Source organism: Apodemus sylvaticus, chromosome 19, assembly GCF_947179515.1.
Source record: "Apodemus sylvaticus chromosome 19, mApoSyl1.1, whole genome shotgun sequence".
Classification (NCBI taxonomy): Eukaryota; Metazoa; Chordata; class Mammalia; order Rodentia; family Muridae; genus Apodemus; species Apodemus sylvaticus.
In genome coordinates, this window is record NC_067490.1 from 3,947,743 (window position 1) to 3,967,180 (window position 19,438).

The 19,438-nt window shown below is 44.3% G+C and overlaps 1 protein-coding gene and 1 long non-coding RNA gene across 3 annotated transcripts in view; one reads left to right on the plus strand and one right to left on the minus strand.

Moving 5' to 3' along the window:
• Positions 1–19,438, plus strand: part of LOC127669619 (H-2 class I histocompatibility antigen, D-B alpha chain-like) — a 450,763-nt gene that overhangs the window by 426,726 nt on the left and 4,599 nt on the right. The gene's annotated exons all lie outside the window — the stretch shown is intronic.
• Positions 6,811–19,420, minus strand: LOC127669635 (uncharacterized). 2 transcript variants are annotated; one of them, XR_007974407.1, is made up of 6 exons: positions 18,545–19,420; positions 18,162–18,329; positions 13,604–15,401; positions 12,390–13,272; positions 11,350–11,432; positions 6,862–6,876 (listed from the first exon to the last, which is right to left on the minus strand). It is a non-coding gene; the product is annotated as an uncharacterized LOC127669635 (long non-coding RNA). The 2 variants fall into 2 exon arrangements; XR_007974406.1 differs by having other exon boundaries at positions 6,811–6,876; positions 12,390–15,401.

The following is a 19,438-nucleotide window of genomic DNA, read 5'->3' on the forward strand; positions in this document are numbered from 1 at the left end:
TTTTCAAAACTGGGTTTCTCTGTATAGCCCTGGCTGTCCTGGAACTCACTCTGTAGACCTCAAACTCAGAAATCTGCCTGCCTCTGCCTCCCAGAGTGCTGGAGCTTACAGCTTTCAAGTAAAATAGCAGGAAGCTGTGTCTTTTATATTCACAGGCTGGAATGTGTCATTCTTTTATACCCTTTGGTATAATTACTCTATTCATTGCTCTCAAATCTGTAAGCATCACCCCTACCCCAATTTCTTTTTTATAGCAGGTTCAGGGGAATCCCGTGGGCAGGTAGACTCCTCTGTGTGTTGGGCCCCAGCTGCTCTTGTCCCAGCTGATCAAGTGCCTGCAACTTTTCCTTAGAAAGAGATGCACACATGCTTGAGAGCCAACCATTTTACAGGTAGGGCTATACATTTAATTTTTTTAAACCTTGTTTTTAATTATGTTTTTTAAATGCTTTAACCTCTCTTTTAGCCCTTCCCCAACCCCAACCCCAGAACTAGCAGGAAAGAAAGGATACAGAGGAAGTGGACCTGTTTAGAAAGGTTTTTTGGAGTTACTCTCTCTGTGTTGTCTGGAAATCAGTGTTTAGTTCATAGGTTAGCAGCGGTTTCTCATCCATTCGCAAACATTTCAGGGATGCACTAGCAGTCTGGTTTGGCAGAGTCGGGAGAGCAAACACAATCAGCAGTGTGGCAGTGCCTAGCAGAGACAGCCAGGCCTCAGCCTGGAGGGACCCAGAGCCATGTCAGGAGAAGTTTTCAGCTGTGTCCCTTTCAAGGAAGCAAAGGTCAGCAAAGACTTGAGACCCACGAGCTCACTGCACTGGCAAGCCAAGCTCAGCCGAGTCAGGGTCAGCTGAGTCCTGTTTACACTCGCCAGACATCACGCATCTCCCACAGGTCTTGCCTCAACACGTCTCTTGCCTGCGCTTGTGTCTGTCTCAGCTGACATCACTCTGCCAATCAGCCTGAGTCTGCTAAGGCAAAAAGAAACTGTACCACAGCCCCACAGGACTTTTGGATCCCATCTCCCTATGGAGTCCCAACACATGCAGCTCAACCCCGAAATGTAAGGCAGCCAATACACGCGTGTCATTAGTGAAAAATCTTACACCACATGTCCTTTCGTGTTTGCTCCAGCAGAACAGCCTTTCACCTGTGCTGCTTCAGCAAACATTCCTGCAGGAGTCGGCCTCAGCCTTTCACACCCGTGTCCACTTTAACAAAACCTTCCTTCACGGGTTTGCCCCAGCAAAACCCCATCCAACACAACTGCTCTTCCAAAGAACCCTTAGTTTCCACTTCATAGGGGCCATTTCAGCAGTGACCCCTCTTAGAAATTTAGAAACCATCCCTGTTGTGTCTTGTTTTTGAACAACTGGCATAGTCTGTAGTTGTTTTGGATGACATTTTTCAATAATTTCCCCAGAAGCATCTTCCATTTCACCCCCTTTTTAGGGATTGGCTCTCATATTGTGGGAATATTAATCTCTGTTCTCTATTGTTGTAGTAAATCTCATCCCCATGAATTTATGGCTCTGTCAGCCACACGAGGTCTTAACTTTTCTATTTGACCTTCCGGTTCCACACATTTAACCCATCACACACTTGTTTTTACCTGAGATAACTCTTTCTATTCCTAGAAACTGAGTATAAACTTTTAAAAGTGGCCATTCTGAAATCAACAATTTGTGCCACATGATAGTTACATCCTGTATCCACAAAACCTATTTCAATGTGATTCACTTGATAACTCAATTTTGGCCTCTAGTCATTGACAGCTGTTTGCCAGAACACACATTCCCAACACTTCCAACCCTGCTGAGCTTTCTACAGGAGCAGCTTAGCCTCTGATGTAGGGAAACAGTGACGCTCACGATCCCATCACCTGTGCTAACTGACATCTCTCTTTTTACATAAGCCATTATTTCACTTATAGTTGAAATCTACAACTATAATTTGTGAATGAACAATCAATCCTTCGAGAGTCAAACTGTTTCTTCCCAAGACTGTTCCTACTGTCCCTGAGGGCAAAAGACCATATCATCATATCTCCAGTAGTTATTTTATAACTTTCAGTCTTTAGGAAGAGTGTAAGATGCTTGTCTGTGGCCAAGTCTAGAGCAGCACTGGCTGCAATAGCATGCTTTAGATCTGCAACACTTGGTTGAGGTTTTTCTGCCTGCTCGTTATTTCCTGGCTGACATGGGGCAAACAGCTTGTCCTTTATTCAGTTGAACTTGAGTTAGGTTCCCCATTGGTTTCCTGATGGCAAGAAAATGCTGTCAAGAAATCGCCTTGGCTATCTATCTAGGACCTGCGCTCCTTAGTCCAGTGGCAACCCTTGTTCTGTCACATTGCCTGAGCACTCCTGGAAGCCTAGGGTTTTCTCTGATTTATATTCAGAATATCCATTGCCCTTAGAGATGCCTGTTACAGTCCAGACTCTGCCATGGGATAACCAGGATTCTTTGGTCCAGGAAGGCACAGGTCCGGCGAGATGACAGACGGAAACAACCACACACACACAGAGGTGGTTGAATCTGAATGTATTTAGGAGCTTTAAAGCAAGGATTTTTATACACGAAGAGTTGGTATTACCATTTCAAAAGATGTCGCCAGTGAGGCAGGCACAATTATCATAACCATTTGATACAAGGAAATGCAAAATCAATCAGGTACAATGTTTCTCATGTAACAGATACAGAGGATAAATTTACAGATGCCTTCAAACTTCCTCATTAGAGTACAGGTCACTATTAGTTTACAGTAAACCTTCATAGAGTTTGAAGTTTCTTTTTTCTTTTTTTGTTGTTTTTCGAGACAGGGTTTCTCTGTATAGTCCTGGCTGTCCTGGAACTCACTCTGTAGACCAGGCTGGCTTCAAACTCAGAAATCTGCCTGCCTCTGCCTCCCAGAGTGCTGGGATTACAGGCGTGTGCCACCACCGCCTGGCGAATTTGAAGTTTCTTATACTCCCTGTATCTAAACAAGTTTTTGTGAGAAATCCTTATCTAACATTTAGCTTGTACCTTGTAAAAAACTTCCTGACTTAATCAATGCTTTCTGTACCAGAGTGCCAGAGCCACCCTCATCCACATATGCACACAGCCATATAAGCCTGCATGTGGTTGGAAGGTTGTAATTATGTAAATGACTATGAGGCAAAGCATTGCAATTCTTAAAAGGGAGTTTGGTGGTCAGTGAGTCAACTTCAAAGGCCAGGCTTTAGGAATCCTGGTGAAGAGGGAAAAGGAGGAAGTTCAGAGCAAACTGCTTCTTGAGAACTACTGGCCCTGCTCAATAGCTTGGTTTAACTTGGTCCCAGCTACTGAGAAGGAGGAGAGTTTTGGAACTTGCCAAGTGAGATTTTTGGCTTCTGTACAGGCTGTTCTGCAAAATCCCAGGAGACATTTCCCCTCTCAGTCTGTAAAATTTGGTTATACAAAGTTCACTGGGGCCACTGCGGCAGATGCCTTGTTCACAATTTTGTTTCTGGTGAGCATGTTTCCCACGTTTAAAACACAGGGCATTTTGAGATCTGAGAACATTACCAGATGGTTCAATGTCTGTTTGCTGTATTTCCCACAGTTAGAGCACCGTGCATGTTGAGATCTAAAACCTTTAGCTATGGCTCATTCAGTTACTGTGGCTTTATTCGGGCTAGAACCAATATCAGTATAGATGCTGTCCTCGTCTTTAAAGGCCTAACGACATTTTCATTCCATGTTTGCATTTTCAGATGCAAAGATGGCAATTAGTACTTGTCTCACCCTAGGGTCTGACATGGCTTTGTTCACAGCTGAAACTAATCTTCACACACACACACACACAAAATCAGTGAAGGTTTCCCCTGAGACTTGTATAATTTTTCTAAATGATGTGGTGGACTTCTTTCCTGACAATTCAAATTTGTCTCATCTTCTTAACGCTCCTAAGCAACATCCTTCTAAGATTGTATCTTCAAATTGAACCCACTCTCGCATATCAGCCCATCCACCTGTCAACAGGACCTGTGCTATGTTAATTCCCCTGCTCCCTTGTGCTGATCCACATTCCTGGCTTCTCTCTCCATCATGGCAACCATTGCAGTGGAGGACCAGCCTCCAGTACAGCTGTTACCAGGCCCTCTCTGTCTTGGGGAGTAATTCTATGTTGACTAGTTTAATTATTTAGGGTTTGTTTCACACAGGACAAGTGCTTCCCATAAGACATCCTTGCCTCTTTAAAATGCCTTATGTCCATCATTTCTACAGCATGCTATCCTGTCTTGTCATAACCTTGTGGATTACCTCCATTAGCAAGCATATGCCTGTAACTACTTGGAATGCTGTTGGTGATTCTGTGACACAGGACAGCCTGTCCTCACAAGGGGCTGAGTTTAGCCCTGTCTCCTGAACATGGCTGTCTCACCTGACCACCCTTCTGCTTTTCTATGTTGTTGACTTGACTGCCCTCTGACATTGTTCCTTCCTCTCTTTCTACATGGGGAAACTCACTCTCTCTGCTTCCATCTCTGGGCATGAACCTATTTGGTCTCCCTTTTCTTTCATTTTTTAAAAATAATTAAAAATATTTTTTTGTGTATATATGAGTAAACTTTACTATTGCTCGCTTCAGACATACTAAAAGAGGGCATTGGACCCCATTACAGATAATTTACCCGTTTTTATTTTATGTGCAATGGTGTTTGAGGTACCAGATTCCCTGGAGCTGCAGTTACAGACAGTTGTGAGCAGTCATGTGGTTGCCCCGAATTGATCTCAGGACCCCTGGAAGAGCAGCCATCTCTCCAGTACCCCTCCCCTTTCTTGTGTTTTACATTCATCATCAAGTCTGTCTGTATTCTCAGTTTCTCTAGCTTCACAGCCAACTCTGTGACTATTTCAGAAAGGAGCGAGGAGCAAGGCCTCTTGTTTCCCTTTTCCCACAGTTGTTGATTCACCAGCTTCTCCGTTTCTTCCGTATTTATTCCAGTTGCTCAGTCAAATCTTTGGTCCTTTTTATATACAATGTAGCCAGAAATGAGGGAAAATGGAACAGAAAACTGCTGCTGGAAACCTTGTGGACCTGCCTCAAGAAGGAGCTGTTGTTGGTATTTTGAAACAAAGTATCCATCCTTCCTTTTACTGCCTTTGGCTCTCTGCTACTTGAAATCAAACCTCCCATTTTGCAATACTCTGGGTTGGATACAACTTGTAAAATGTGTGTGGGTTGTTTGTTTGTCTCTTTGTTTCTACAAACAGTAACAAGTTCTCTTAACTCCCTGCCAGCCTCCTCCTGGGTTCCAGCCCAGCCTCTTCAAACATTTTCCCCACCACTTCTCCCAAAGTTCTCCACCCATCTGCTTAAACAGCCCCTTCTCCCAATTTTCCCAATACCAGCACCTCCAAACTTAGGGACCATGAAGCACATTGCAAAATTGCTTAAAGCAGCAGCAGGCCCTGCCTTCTCACCCCAGCTTTAAGATGCCCCCACAGGAACTGTCAACATTGGTGGCTCCTGTGACAATGGCTGCACCAAGGCACCATCAGTCTGAAGCCATCACAGCAGCTGTCCCTGGCTGTGAATCTCTTTCCCCCTAAGCAGGAGCTGCCCCTCAGGAGCAGTCCATGATGGGGGCAACTCCTCTCCAGCCTCTCCCAGCAGCTCCACAGAGATAGTACCTCAGCAAAAGCCACCTGTGGCCAAGAAGGACTTCCCACCCAGGAGCTCATTACAGAGAAAGGGGGAGGGAGGCGCTGTGAAAAATATCTACCAATCCCTGAGCAAACAAAATGAGCAAAACCACAAGTTCCTGAGCTTCCCACAGAAGCCCACCAACCCCTGAGCCGGAAACCTATCAATCCTTGTATAGGAAATTCTACCAGTCTCTCAAAATTTTTAGTGGGAAATATCCTGTATAGTTTTCAGCAACAGTTTTGTTTCCTCCTTTTCTTCATTTTGTGCTATTTCATGTCTCAGGTGCCCTTCACCTGGGACAGCTTCTTCCCTCAGAGCTGTGAGATTCCTGGGCTTCTGAGTCCTAGGATGCCCTCCTGTCTGAGCAGAAACACATATTTTGGTGCAGTGACTGGAATAGGCTCTCCTGGTGCCTGTGCTCTCCGCAGTCCTGGGGTCTGATTCGCACTAAGACCCTATCCCCATCTCCAGTTGGCCTGCAGAAGTCTCACCTTCTGGCTCACTGATTGATTAATATTCCACCCACCAGAACAATTCAGCAAGGTTCCTCTTTTAGAAGTGGAAAATTCTGGTTTTATTGGAAAGTCAGTTATGTCAAATGTTTTGCTGGGGCACACAGATAAGAGGGTGATTTGCTAAAGCAAGCATGTGAACGGACACATGATGTTAAAAAAATATGACCAACAGGTGGTAGAAGATGCTTGATGACATTGGTACCTAGCTATTCCTTGCTGGTCATTGCTTGTCGTGACTTCATAGAAAGAAATGGTGTTCTGGAGGCTTCTTGGCACTTCTGTGGACTTGGGCCAATTGTCAGAGTGAAGTGGAAGTTTCTGGATATATCACCTGATACAGACTCACACGGAGTTTTGCTAAGACAGACTAGCATGGTGTGTTGCTAAGGAAGACTCCTGTGGAGTTTTGCTGATTCATGTGGTGCTTTGCTGAGCTGTGGAAGGACACAGGATTCTTGGAGGGAGTCTAATAGGATGCGATGGACAGCGACGGTGGACTTGCACAGCTAGCTTTGCAACACCTCTTGGTCTCAAGTCTCTGTCTTTCCTGATCTTCACTTTGTTGAGAGAGTCACAGCAGAGAATTTCTCCTGGTGTCCCTGCTGATCCTGGTCATCCTGCTGACTTGTACTGATTCAGGGAAGGTCTGGCCATTTCTGCTGGGTTTTATCCTCGCTGCTGATTCCTGTTTGATATCGTGAAAACACAGAACTGGACTGCTTGTATCCTCGCAATTTGAGTTTGAAACTGGACCAAAATGTTACTTCTAAACACCAATTCTTGAAAGGTGTTTCTGTGTGGATTAAGCTCCTGCCGCTGATCATGTGAACTGAACTGCTGATATCCTGACAATGCAGATTGGACTTGCTCCAAAGAATTATGTCTAAACAGGTCCAATTTCCTGATATCCTAATTACTTTTCTTTTTTTTATTTTTCATTTTTTTTTATTTTTTGGTTTTTTGGATTTGTTTTTTTTCGAGACAGGGTTTCTCTGTGTAGCCCTGGCTGTCCTGGAACTCACTCTGTAGACCAGGCTGGCCTCGGACTCAGAAATCTGCCTGCCTCTGCCTCCCAGAGTGCTGGGATTACAGGCGTGTGCCACCATCGCCCGGCTCCTAATTACTTTTCTTTCCTACTACCTTTGATGGGTGGTGGGCTAGAAGTTAAAGCATTTAAGAACCCTTATTATAAGTAGGTTTTGGAGCTGGAGAGATGGTTCAGCGGTTAAGAGCACTAACTGTTCTCCCAAAGGTCCTGAGTTCAAATCCCAGCAACCACATGGTGGCTCACGGTCATCTGTAATGAGATCTGATGCCCTCTTCTGGGGTGTCTGAAGACAGCTACAGTGTACTTACATATAATCAATCAATCAACCAATCAATCAATAAATAAGTCTTTAAAAATGGGTTTTGAAAAATAGAAACCTATATCTTTTGTTAAGTGTAAATGTTTCCCTGACTCTGAGCAAGTGACCATTGAGTGTCCAGCACCCTCTGTTGTCTTTGAGGTGGAGGGACCTCCAGTCACAGTCTTTAGGCTACAGCTGGCCCTCATCACCTGACCCCATTCTCCTGCCATTGGAGCTGCTGTTCTGCAGTTCCCAAGTTTTCCTGGGCCATGTTGCCCCCCTACCTGCCCTTTGCTTACCTTCCCTGCAGAGTTGCCTCTCCCACAGCTCCTCTAGGCCCTTGAGGTTTTAGGTGCAGTCCCCTGAGGCCCTGTTGGGCTCCTGTGACCTTTCTTGTTCTCTCCTATGACTCTCATTTTAGAGTCACCCCCAAATTCCACAACTTCTCCAGGCCCTCATGGCTTTCGAGGCTCCCTTCCCAAACCTGTCCTATGGACAAGATCCTCTATGAGAGCTTGGTTCTCATTCTACTTCTGGCTTCTACAAAAGTCCTGGTCCCAGGCACTGAGCCTCCTAAGCCTAGTCAGGCTAAGCTGATGGCTGCTGAATTGTGGTGATGACCCACTGAGCAGCTGGGCCTCATTTTGTTCTCCCTGAGTCTGGGGGCGCCCATGGCTACAGGCTGCAGTGGCACTCCCCTTCCTCTCCTCACCCTGAGGAGGAGAACCTTTCCTACCCTCTCACTCTCTTGGGATGTTTCTTAGAAACCTCCAACCTGTGCATCTGAAACCAAACCTGAAGAGCCCTAAATATGTCTACCCGCCGAGTCAAAATTGGCCTCAATATCTCTTAGATAAACAATATGAAAGGCCAACCAATGGAACCCTTGATCCTAGTATTATTCAGGATTTCTACAAATAAATACAAGCAAACATGGAAATAAAGAGATTTTCTTATTCCCAATTTCTCTTTTCTCCAAGCCCTGTTAGCAGGAGAAATATGAAAATGTGAGGTATATCAATATTTTATCAAATTTATATTACTAAATTCTAAATATAATTCTTGAATGCATAAATACCCAAACTAATATCTAAGTCTCAGAATTCAAGAAATACTAAGCTATACAATGAGGATTTGTGTTATGTATACCAAAATATCTCAACATTGTAATTAATCTCCTTGCTTTTAACTTATAATTTTATTTGTTCTCTTTTGTATACTATGAAATTAATCATGTGTGAAAGAAAGTAAATAAGTTGGAGTCCTTTTGCTTTATTCTGTATAATATGAGCTTCCATTCTTGAAACCTACTTTGGATGTTTTTTCTTTGTTTATTCTGTAACCAATTTTCACATCATGAATCACAAAGTTTTTTTATAGCTTACATATAACGTGTGTCTTCTTTTGATTCCTCTGTAAAAATTACATTCCACCACCTTCCAAACAAAAACAAAAACAAAGTTCCTTCTGGATTGAACTGCCATTGCTGACTCTCGTGAACTCATCTGCTGATATCCTGACAATGCAGATTGGACTCCCCCCAAAGAACTATTTCTAAACAGGTCCACACCCTCCTCTGCCCTAGTAACCCTTCCTTTCCACTACCTCTGCTGGGCAGTGAGCTAGAAGAGAGGTTAAAACATTTAAGTAAGCTTATTAAAGTAGGTTTTGGACAATATCAGCCTACACAGGGCATCTGGAACGTTCCATGTGTGGGTTATGTTACCCATGATGCATTGGTGCTAGAGGACATCAGACGTTTGTGTAGACTGAGCACTGTAGGGACAGTGTGGGAAGCTCCTTCTCTTGGACTCTGTGACCCTGAGGGACCCAGGGCTTCTCCTGTTCACACCCTCTCTGCAGGGTAGTTAGGGGGCTCAGGCCTGAGTGAGGCCCTGTGCTGCAGAGAAAAGAATCACAGAGAGTCACAGCATAAAAATAAAGATGGTGTCACTTCTGAGTAAAATCATGGAGCTGGAGAGATTGCTCAGAGGTGAAGAATGCTCACTGCTGTTCCAGAGGACCTGGGTTCAGTCCCAGCTCTCACCCACTTGTAGCTCCAGTCTCAGAGGGGATAGGGCGCCCTCTGCTGGCAGCTAGGGATTCCCAAGGGAAGCGAGAAATCCACACAACTCCCCCTACAGAATGGCCTCTGATGCTACTGGTCTGTGAAACCTGTGTATTCGTTCATTTATGCTGTTTGTGTTGTTATGTCTTGTAGCTCAGGTTGACCTTAGATTCTTTTTTTTTTAAAGACTTATTTATTATGTACACAGTGCTCTGCCTGTATATGCGCATATCCACCAGAGGAGGGCGCCAGATCTCTGTCAAGATGGTTGTGAGCCACTGTGTGATTTCTGAGCATTCACAGGCATTTGCAATTGTACAAGTGATAGTTATCTCATGTTTCAATATTATTATGATCTGGTTATTGATTTAATAACCAGTGGCAATGTCCCTTGAGGGAGATTCTTTTAGGACCTGTGGAAGAGTCTTTAATGCTCTCAACCTCTGAGTCATCTCTCCACGTCCCAACCTTGAATGGTCCTCCTGCCTCACCTCTGCATACCAAGTGCTGAGATCACATGTGGTGGGTGTGTATGACTGTGTGTCTGTGTCTGTGTGTGCCTGTGTGTGTCTATGTGACTGTGACTGGAGAGTGTGGTGTTGTATAACAATCGAGGGGAGGAGCCTGAGGTGTAATCTCTTTCAGAAGTTGTGTTTCAGTTTGAAAATCATAAGGACCTGTGAAAACCACAAAACAGAGGGTTTGGGGCTGAAGGGAAAATCCCTGGCTGCTTTAAAGCTAATTGAATAAACCACAGTCTCTCTGTGTCAGTTATTTGGGAGCAAGCTGGGTTAGAGAAAAAACACCACTTATTAATTTCATGATAAACACCTTGATACAAAATCATGTCTCCTTGTGTCATGGTTAACCTCCAAATTAAATCAGTAACCAGACCATAATAATATTGAAACATGAGATAATTATCACTTGTACAATTGCAAATGCATTATAAATTTAGAAACAGTGACAATGTCCCTTGAGGGAGATTCTTTTAGAATCTCAAATATAAATATGATAACCATTGATAATTCTCTTAATTGATGCTACATTGTATCATAAAGAAACAGAAAAGATAATGCAATATCTGTACAAATACAACAAAAATGTACATGTTAGTTATAATCCTCATTTCTGCAACTGGTCACATGGCTTTAGCAGGTAACCACATGTGTTCCACAAAGTATCTTCATTTATAGAAATAAGGACTCTGACACTTATATGCTAATGCCTTTGGCTGGTTCCCAGGATAGCTCATACTATATCATTGCATTTATTTGATACTATTTTCTGCCATGTGGTTAATTACCACTCCTCAGCTTTATGTGTCTGTCCTCTTCAGTGTCCTGGGGTGAATCTCCTGCTCTCCTGACTGATAATTATAACTACCTTCCTCTACTACCCATTCTGCATTTCCTCCCTTTTCCCCAGCACCTCAGCAGGTCTTGTCTCTTTTCGTGGAGGAGTGACCACCATACCACCATTCCTGAAGGTTCTGTGCCCTTTGTCATCCTGCCTGGATTAGGCTGTTGTGGTTTCCCATTGACTTTAATCACAGGGCATGGTAGTATTGACAGAAGCCCGAAGCAATCTCCTGCACTGCAGACATGATTCTTCTTACCTGCATTGTGGAGAGTCAATCTAATTCCCCTTGGCGATATGCATCAATCACCCCACCTGACACTGCTGTCCCGTGCTTAGCCTGATGGCAATGTCTAATCAGGAGAGTAAAGGTGGGACTTACAGGCTGAGAGAGATCCTCTGGGAGAAGAATCAGAGGCAGGAGGATTGGCCATCATCACATGGGGAAGGACAGATGTTCCAGGGCTGTGAGAAAGAGGAAAGAGGTAAAGAACAGGCCAGTATTTGTCACGTAAGGATAGCTGAAAGTCTGCCAAGCTAAGCGTCTAAGCTTTTAATAATAATAATAATAATAATAAGTCTCTGTGTCTTGTGTCTTTACTCAGTAATGGCAGGACCCAGAAAGTCCAACTATCCATGACTCAGCCCTTCAGGCTGCTGTCACCTAATTAGCATTGTAACTGTGTCTTCAGACAGTCACTTCATCTTTTTGTTTGTATGTTTGTTTTATTTTGGTTTTGGTTTTTGGTCTTTTCAAGACAGGGTTTCTCTGTGTAGCCCTGGCTGTCCTGGAACTCACTCTGTAGACGAGGCTGGCTTTGAACTCAGAAATCTACCTGCCTCTGCCTCCCAAGTGCTGGGATTAAAGGCGTGCGCCACCACCCGGCTCAGTCACTGCATCTTTATGTTAAGCCAGCTGGTTCAGGTTGGTGGAGAACATGGTAAGACTAGGGGACTCTAAGACCGTGGTCCCACTGTCACACTTCTCCTGCTGTGAAGTGAGTTCCTTGGTCAGAATACCACATGGAACCCTGTGTGGAATAGCATGATGGTGGATAAGGTATTCTGTGAGTTCACTGATGGTGGTTTCAACAAAACCATCACATGCAGGAAAGGCAAATCCATAGTCAGAATGAGTATCTACTCCAGTAAGTACCAAGTGTTGTCCTTTGCCAGATTGCTAGCTGGTCACCTTTGAGGAATGGTGGCACATCTGGGGCTCAGTGTTGGTCTCTGCTATTGGCAGGTCTGGCTTTCAGCAGCAGCTGTGACCAGGTCAGCCATAGTGAGTGGAAGTCCATGTTGTTGAGCCCATCCATAACCCCATCTCTGTCATGATGATCTCTTTGTTTATGTGCCCACTGGGTAATGACAGAGAAGGCTGGGTAAAGAGACTGACTGTCCACAGAATGGGTCACCTACCTACCTGATTAGTGAACTTCTCCCCAGCTGACATCACCTTTTGATGAGCAGGTACATGGGACACAAGTGTCTTCACACCCTTCCCCATTTGGAAAGATCTCTGCACATGCTTCTTCCCCAGATGGTTCCAATCACGCTCTTTCCACATCCCTGTCCATCCAGCCAGTCCATTGGCCACAGCCCATGAATTAGAGAACAGTCACACATCTGGCCATTTCCCCTTCCAAATAAAATGTATTAACATGGGTGTGGCCTGAACTTCCACCCACTGTGATGATTTCCCTTCACAAGAGTCAGGGTTATCCAGGAAAGGGGTTGTAATGCTGCAGCTGTCCACTTCCTGTGGTGCCTACACAACATGAGAACCATCAGCAAGGCAGGCCCTGGTCTCTTCTTCCTTAGTCTTCCAATAACAAGGCACCTCATGAGGCTGCAGGTGCATGCTTGGCAGCAGATGGCATTGTAACAGGAGTCAAGACCATAGGCATTTGGGCAGAGTCTTCATGTAACTTCTTTGTGCTTCTAGAACATGTCCAGTCCTGATTACTTATATACCACTTCTATTTGATAATAGGTTACCGTGTGTCCTATTTTATGACTTGGTATCCAGTAGACCCTGGAAAGTCTGATTATTTCTTCCCCACAGTGCATGGTTTACCCAGGTGAAAGTCTGTAGGTCCCACTAGGAACGGACTGGAGAAAGGCTAGCAGTAAACCTTTTAGGTATTTTATAAGATACTCACTGGGGGGTAACCGGGTCATTCATTCATTCAATGGGTTCTGGGTCTGCAAACTGCCTCAAGTCTAGAAACTGATTCGAAGGTGGAGATGATCTTTTGCCACCATTATGTAGTCTTTCTCTCATTTGTTGACTATTTTTACACTAAAATGATAAAACAAAAATCAGTAGACTTGTGATTGGATTAAGAACATTTTCTGGGCCGTGGTTGTGCATACCCGGAGGCAGGCAGGTCTCTGAGTTGAAGATTAACCCAGTGTACAGAGTGAGTTCCAGAACAGCCAGGGACTCACAGAGAGACCTGTAGCTGCTTTTTATTACTTCACCAGTTCTCCACTCAGCATTCCCACATCAAAAATCTCAGCCTGACCCACGTTTATGTTCCTTCCACCATTATCCCACACCCCAAAATCCATTCCCACACATTCCCCAAATTTCTGCTTAAATGAATTAGCAAACTTGTCAAGCTCCTTACATGTGTGCACAGAGGTGCAGGGCTCCTCCTCATGCACTACACACTCTACCTCCCTCATGGAATCTACTTTGTCTGAAGTCTGGTCATAAGGTCCAGAGACAGGGAACACAGCCGCTGTAAAACACTGGAGTTGAGAAAGGACTGCTGGATTAGATCAGAGTGTATATGTGAGAACCTCAGAATGGAATGAAGGAAATGTGTTGAGTTCAAGGAGCTGTTTTGTCTTTGTTTCAACAAGAGAAGGAAAGCTATGAATTCAAAATTAATAGAGATTACATTTGGCCAAAGGAGACCTCTGCAAAATTTTAGCTGCAAAAATGAAGGAAGAAAATAAGTAGAACTTGCCGGGCAGTGTTGGCACACGCCTTTAATCCCAGCACTTGGGAGGCAGAGGCAGGTGGATTTCTGAGTTCAAGGCCAGCCTGGTCTACAGAGTGAGTTCCAGGACAGTCAGAGCTACACGGAGAAACCATGTCTCCGAAAACCAAAAAAGAAAGAAAGAAAGAAAGAAAGAAAGAAAGAAAGAAAGAAAGAAAGAAAGAAAGAAAGAAAGAAAGAAAGAAAGAAAGAAAGAAAGAAAGAAAGAAAGAAAGAAAGAAAGAAAGAACAAAAAGCCAAACAACCAGCCAACCAAACCCATGATTTCTCGTCCCTCTGTGTGGAAACAGCTCTGAAACTGTCTGAGACATGAATGTCTCCAGCCACGAGGTCAGCTATTCATAGCCAATAAATCTTGTTGGCTACAAAGTCCGCATGGCTCATCAGATCACCCTTTCCTGTGGCATGGGTGGATATTTATATTGCGGCATGGGTAGATAGCACGAACAGACTTAGAGCATTTGATGCCTTTCCTTCTCGCACATAGAAGAGATTCATCTTTAACTGATCTGTGCACACCATACATTCCATACATGCGTTAATGCAGACATGTGTATTACCTATGAAAGTTTCTGTGTTTACAGAGAAAGGACCAGACACCAAAGAAGACAAGACAAATAGCCCAGATGATCCAACCTCAAATTGCCTCAAGAGCTGGCTCCTCAGAATTATCCAGAACAACTTCAAAACAGCTGGTTACAATCGTCCAGCCTCACAGACTGCTCCATCCAGGGCTTCAGTTAAGCTCTGTATTTAGACACCACACAGAGTGTGGACAGCCAATGTTACAGCTTGCTTTCTTAGGACATGACCATTATCCTAACTGCCTTAGGGCCCCTGAAAGATATCATCGTTCCTACACAGCAGGAAGCAATTTTAAGAACACAATACCCTCATTCCCAAGAGTTAGGGTGATAGGTATTTGGTTGTTGAGTGGGTGATGAATATTTGTCGTTGTGAGAGCATGGTTGGTCACTTGTGTCAAACATGACCAAGGAAAAGGATATCAAATTCAAGAATTTCTTTCTCTCTGTTTTTTCTTCTGTCTTTCTCTCTACTATATAATGTGAGGGAAAGAAGGGGAAAGGGATTAAAAGAACAAACTGGGTGTGTAGGCATGAATTTTTTCCCACCTACATTAATAAATGCCCAGCCTCTCCTTTTGTCCGACTCCCACAAGAGGCAGTGGAAGAGAAAAGTTATTAGGATATCGGGGGAAGTGGACCTGTTTAACAAAAGCTCTTTGGGGGTGAGCTCAATCTTCTTCGTCCACAGTTCAGTCCCGTAGCAAACACCAAGTACTAGTCAACAGCTGCAGTGCAGTCTTCTCACGAGCAGACCCCACACAGGAACCAGCAGGTGCTGCCCAGTCCTCTCAGCAGGCAGACACCAAGCCCGAACCAGCAACTGTGGTTCTATCCTGAAAAAACAGCGAGGGTCACCAACACAGAGGCCACAGGAGCCTCACAAGGCAGTTCTTTGGAGAGTTTCTCTCAATGGTGGCGTTACCACAAGTGAATCTCAACAACCATGTAAGGCTAACCAATACACACATTCCATTAGAGAAGAAAAGCAAGATGGAGGAAACCAAACCAAAGCTCAGTGCTCATTGCCTGTGAGGTGTCTGTAAGGTCATATTTAAACTCCTTCACAGGTCCTGTCACGTGGCTGCTATAGCAAAACATCCTTTCACCTGTGTCTTCTTCAGAAAAACATTCTTTCACATGTCTGCTTTAGCAAAACACACTTTCTTTGTGTGCTCCAGTAAACCGTCATTTGATATAACTGACATTCCAAAGAAACTAGAAGGTTCCACGTCAGGACTATAAAGGAACAAGAGGATAAGGGTCGATGGCTTAATCTACTTTTAGACTAAAGAGCATCAACAACTAGTCTAACATATTATACACTGGTTTGAATTTTTGGTTTTTTTTTCTTGTGGTTTTGAATTTTTGTGTTATTAGACAAATTGAAGGTTATATTTTGCTACAACATACTGTATACATGCTTTAACCCTTGTTAAAGTATTGTACCTATGCAACTCAATTAAACATGTAATGTAAAGTTCTAATCCTTGATAGAAACTATTGCAAAGAGTTCAAGATAATTAAGAAATGCAAGTTGGTAGTCAGTCAATCAAACGTATGGACATGTTATTACTTTTGTTAATTACAGAAATAACCTTTCTTTAGCCTCTTGTAGATGTTTCCAAAGTTGAACAGATAGTAGATAGCTAGAAACAAACAACATTTGCCTATTCTTACACACAATAGATATATAAGTGGGTTTCAAAAATCTCAGAAATCTACAGGAGATGGCATCAAAACTGTTTTATTAACACGAGCCTTTCCATAACACTGAGGCACGACTGTGCCTGTAGCACCCTATTCTAATTCAGAGAGGATGGTGGGCACTGAAGAAATTTCATATGGATTTTACTTCAAATGTGACAAAGCAAGGCACCAGCCAAAAACCTGCCCTTGCTTCAACTGCAGACTGCATGCTGTCCTAACAGTGGACAAGCAGAACACGGAGGAGTTGACTGGTGAGCTTTGCCAAGACAAGTTGGGGAAGTTCTTCAATATTCCTGCTTCACAAAAAAACGTCTGTCACATACTGGGTCAGTAGCCTGAAGATGGAGGCCCCAGCACTGCAGAAGAGCCTTGGGTGACTGTCCAGGCAGCCATCTCTGCCATTCCCACAGCTTTGGAAGGAAGCTGCTTGCTCTGCACTTCCTGTTTTCTCAGGTAACATTCATCCTTCTCAGGTCACTGATGGGGAGGAGACTACAGAGTTACAGTCTCACAGTAAGGTTAAGTTTTTCAGGATTTAGGAAAATGATTTAAGTCTAGGAAGATATTTTTAGGTGGATAATTCCAAATTACAATAGGTAAATAGGCAAAGAACTTTGGACTCATAAGATAGATAGGACTTATGATTCATAAGATGGATAATAATTTCTCCATGGTTGGCAAATAAAAACAAACCAGACATTATGAATGAAATTCTCATATGTATATCCTAATAACTTTTCTCTTCCACTGCCTCTTTGAAATTCTCATATGTATATATATTTTTAATGTTAAGAATTAAAATTCTTGCCGTGCGGTGGTGGCACAGGCCTGTAATCCCAGCACTTAGGAGGCAGAGGCAGGCAGATTTCTGAGTTCAAGGCCAATCTGGTCTACAGAGTGAGTTCTAGTACAGCCAGGGCTACACAGAGAAATCCTGTCTCAAAAAACCAAAAAAAAAAAAAAGAATTACAATTCTTAATTTTAAATTTAATTCTTCTCAATTAAATAAGTGATTAAATTAAAATTAATGATTCTTAATAAAGAATTAAATAATTCTTAATTAAATGAATAATGTTGTATAATTTTTTAAAAGACTTATTTGTTGTTATATGTGAGTACACTGTGGCTCTCTTCAGACACACCAGAAGAAGGCATCAGATTTCATTACAGATGGTTGTGAGGCACCATGTGGTTGCTGGGATTTGAACTCAGGACCTCCAGAAGTGCAGTCAGTCTTCTTAACCACTGAGCCATCTCTCCAACTGGTATAATTATGTTATTATACTTGTTCTTATTGTATATAGTTTATGAAATCAGAGAAGGAGACTTTTGTAGGACTAAAGGGGGCAATGCTGAAGTAATGTTGTTGTGCACTGTGTAAAGATGAGTCTCTGTCCTACCTTGCCTACCTAAAGCACCTTCTGCGTGGTAAAATAAAAAGCCTATGCCCTGTAGCAAAGGAGAGTAGAAGGCAGGATTCTGGTCAGAGAGAGGAACTCTGGGAAGAGAGAAGCATGGGGGATTCGCCACCCAGACTTGGAGGAAGCAGGATGTGTGAAACTGAGGAGAGGTGAGCAGCCACAGGGCAGAACTTAGAATGGTATAAATGGATGACTGAGTTAGGAGAGAGCTGGGAACAGGCATAAAGCCCAGGCATTCATAATAAATGTAAGTCTGCTGTCATTATTCAGAGCAAGGCGGGCAAGCAGGGATGTCCCACAGATGCAGCAGGAGCAGGAGCAGGGGCAAGCAGACAGAGAGCAAGCCTTCCCTTCTTCCATGGCTTCCTGTAGGCTTCCAGCAGAAGGTGTGGCCCAGATGAGAAGGGGGGGGGGGCTGCAGCTCAAATACCCTGGGGCAGCTCAGCCAGCCTGGATCCCCTTTACCCTCAGCTCTGTGGGCTCAGGCGCTGTCCTCCTCTGTTCTTCCACCAGGCGGCGCTGTTGCCCAAGACCGTGATGCTTCTCTTTCATCTTCCACAGGTGGGACCCTGGAGGGCCTCATGGAACAGGTGCCTCTGAGTCCTGGTGAGGCTGAGGGGTGGCTGTGGACACCTGCATGAGGAAGTGACTGGAGTTCACACCTGTGCTCACCGACATTTATTGCCATGTATGACATGTGACTGTGCAGGAGTCCCCGCCCATCTCTGCTCTCACTTTCCAGTTAAGTTACCTGTGGCTGTGATTTGAAGAGATCAGGTCAAAGTCCACAGATACAAATGTATGAATTTAATTTTTCCACACAGTACTCATCAGGGCTGAAACCTCACCTCACCAGCGTGCACTCTCTGCGTGAGAATCATCTTTCTTCCAGTGTCCACACTGCACAGGCCTGAGGTACTCTGGGGCCAACTCTGTTATCAGATGCAGTGTCCCACACAGCTGTGACATTCATGTCCCTCACCTCATCAGCTCACAGTGTGAGTGAAGGTCAGAGAGGGACTGAGAGGGTCACAGGTTACACAACTCCTACCACACTGTCATCAGTATTCTGTGTTAGAGTCGGTGACAGTTCCTCTCCACCTGTGACTGAGTCACTAAGACCACTGTACTGTGGAAGTGCAGACACAGGGAAGTGCAGTGTAGACAGGGGTCAGTGCCCTGCTGTCTGTGGTCTCCACAGGGGTCTCTCTTCAGTGGATCCACTGAATGACCCAGGTCCACGTGGACAATCTCAGGACTGGGAATGAAGATCCCTGTAAATAAATCACAGCCATCTGGGGCTACAGAGGCTTCGTCTGTGAGGAAACACGAGGTGTGTAGGAAACACGAGGAGTGTAGGAAACACGGAGTCACGAGGAGTGTAGGAAACACGGAGACACGAGGAGTGTAGGAAACACGAGGAGTGTAGGAGACACGAGGAGTGTAGGAAACACGAGGAGTGTGGGAAACACAAGGACTGTAGGCCAAGGTTGAGAAGAGAAATCCTGAGGGAACAGGCAAAGTTTCCTCTTTACAGCCACTGCAGGTGAACAGAGACTGATCTCTGTGCGGTCCGTGTGGGGCTCGCAGCCCAGCGCCTCTCCTACAGCACAGGGTTGAGGTAAAGTCTTGGTCACCAGGAGGTGAGGTCAGGGTGGGGAAGCCCAGGGCTGGGGATTCCCCATCTCCTCAGTTTCACTTCTGCTTCTAACCTGGGTCAGGTCCTTCTGCCCGGACACTGA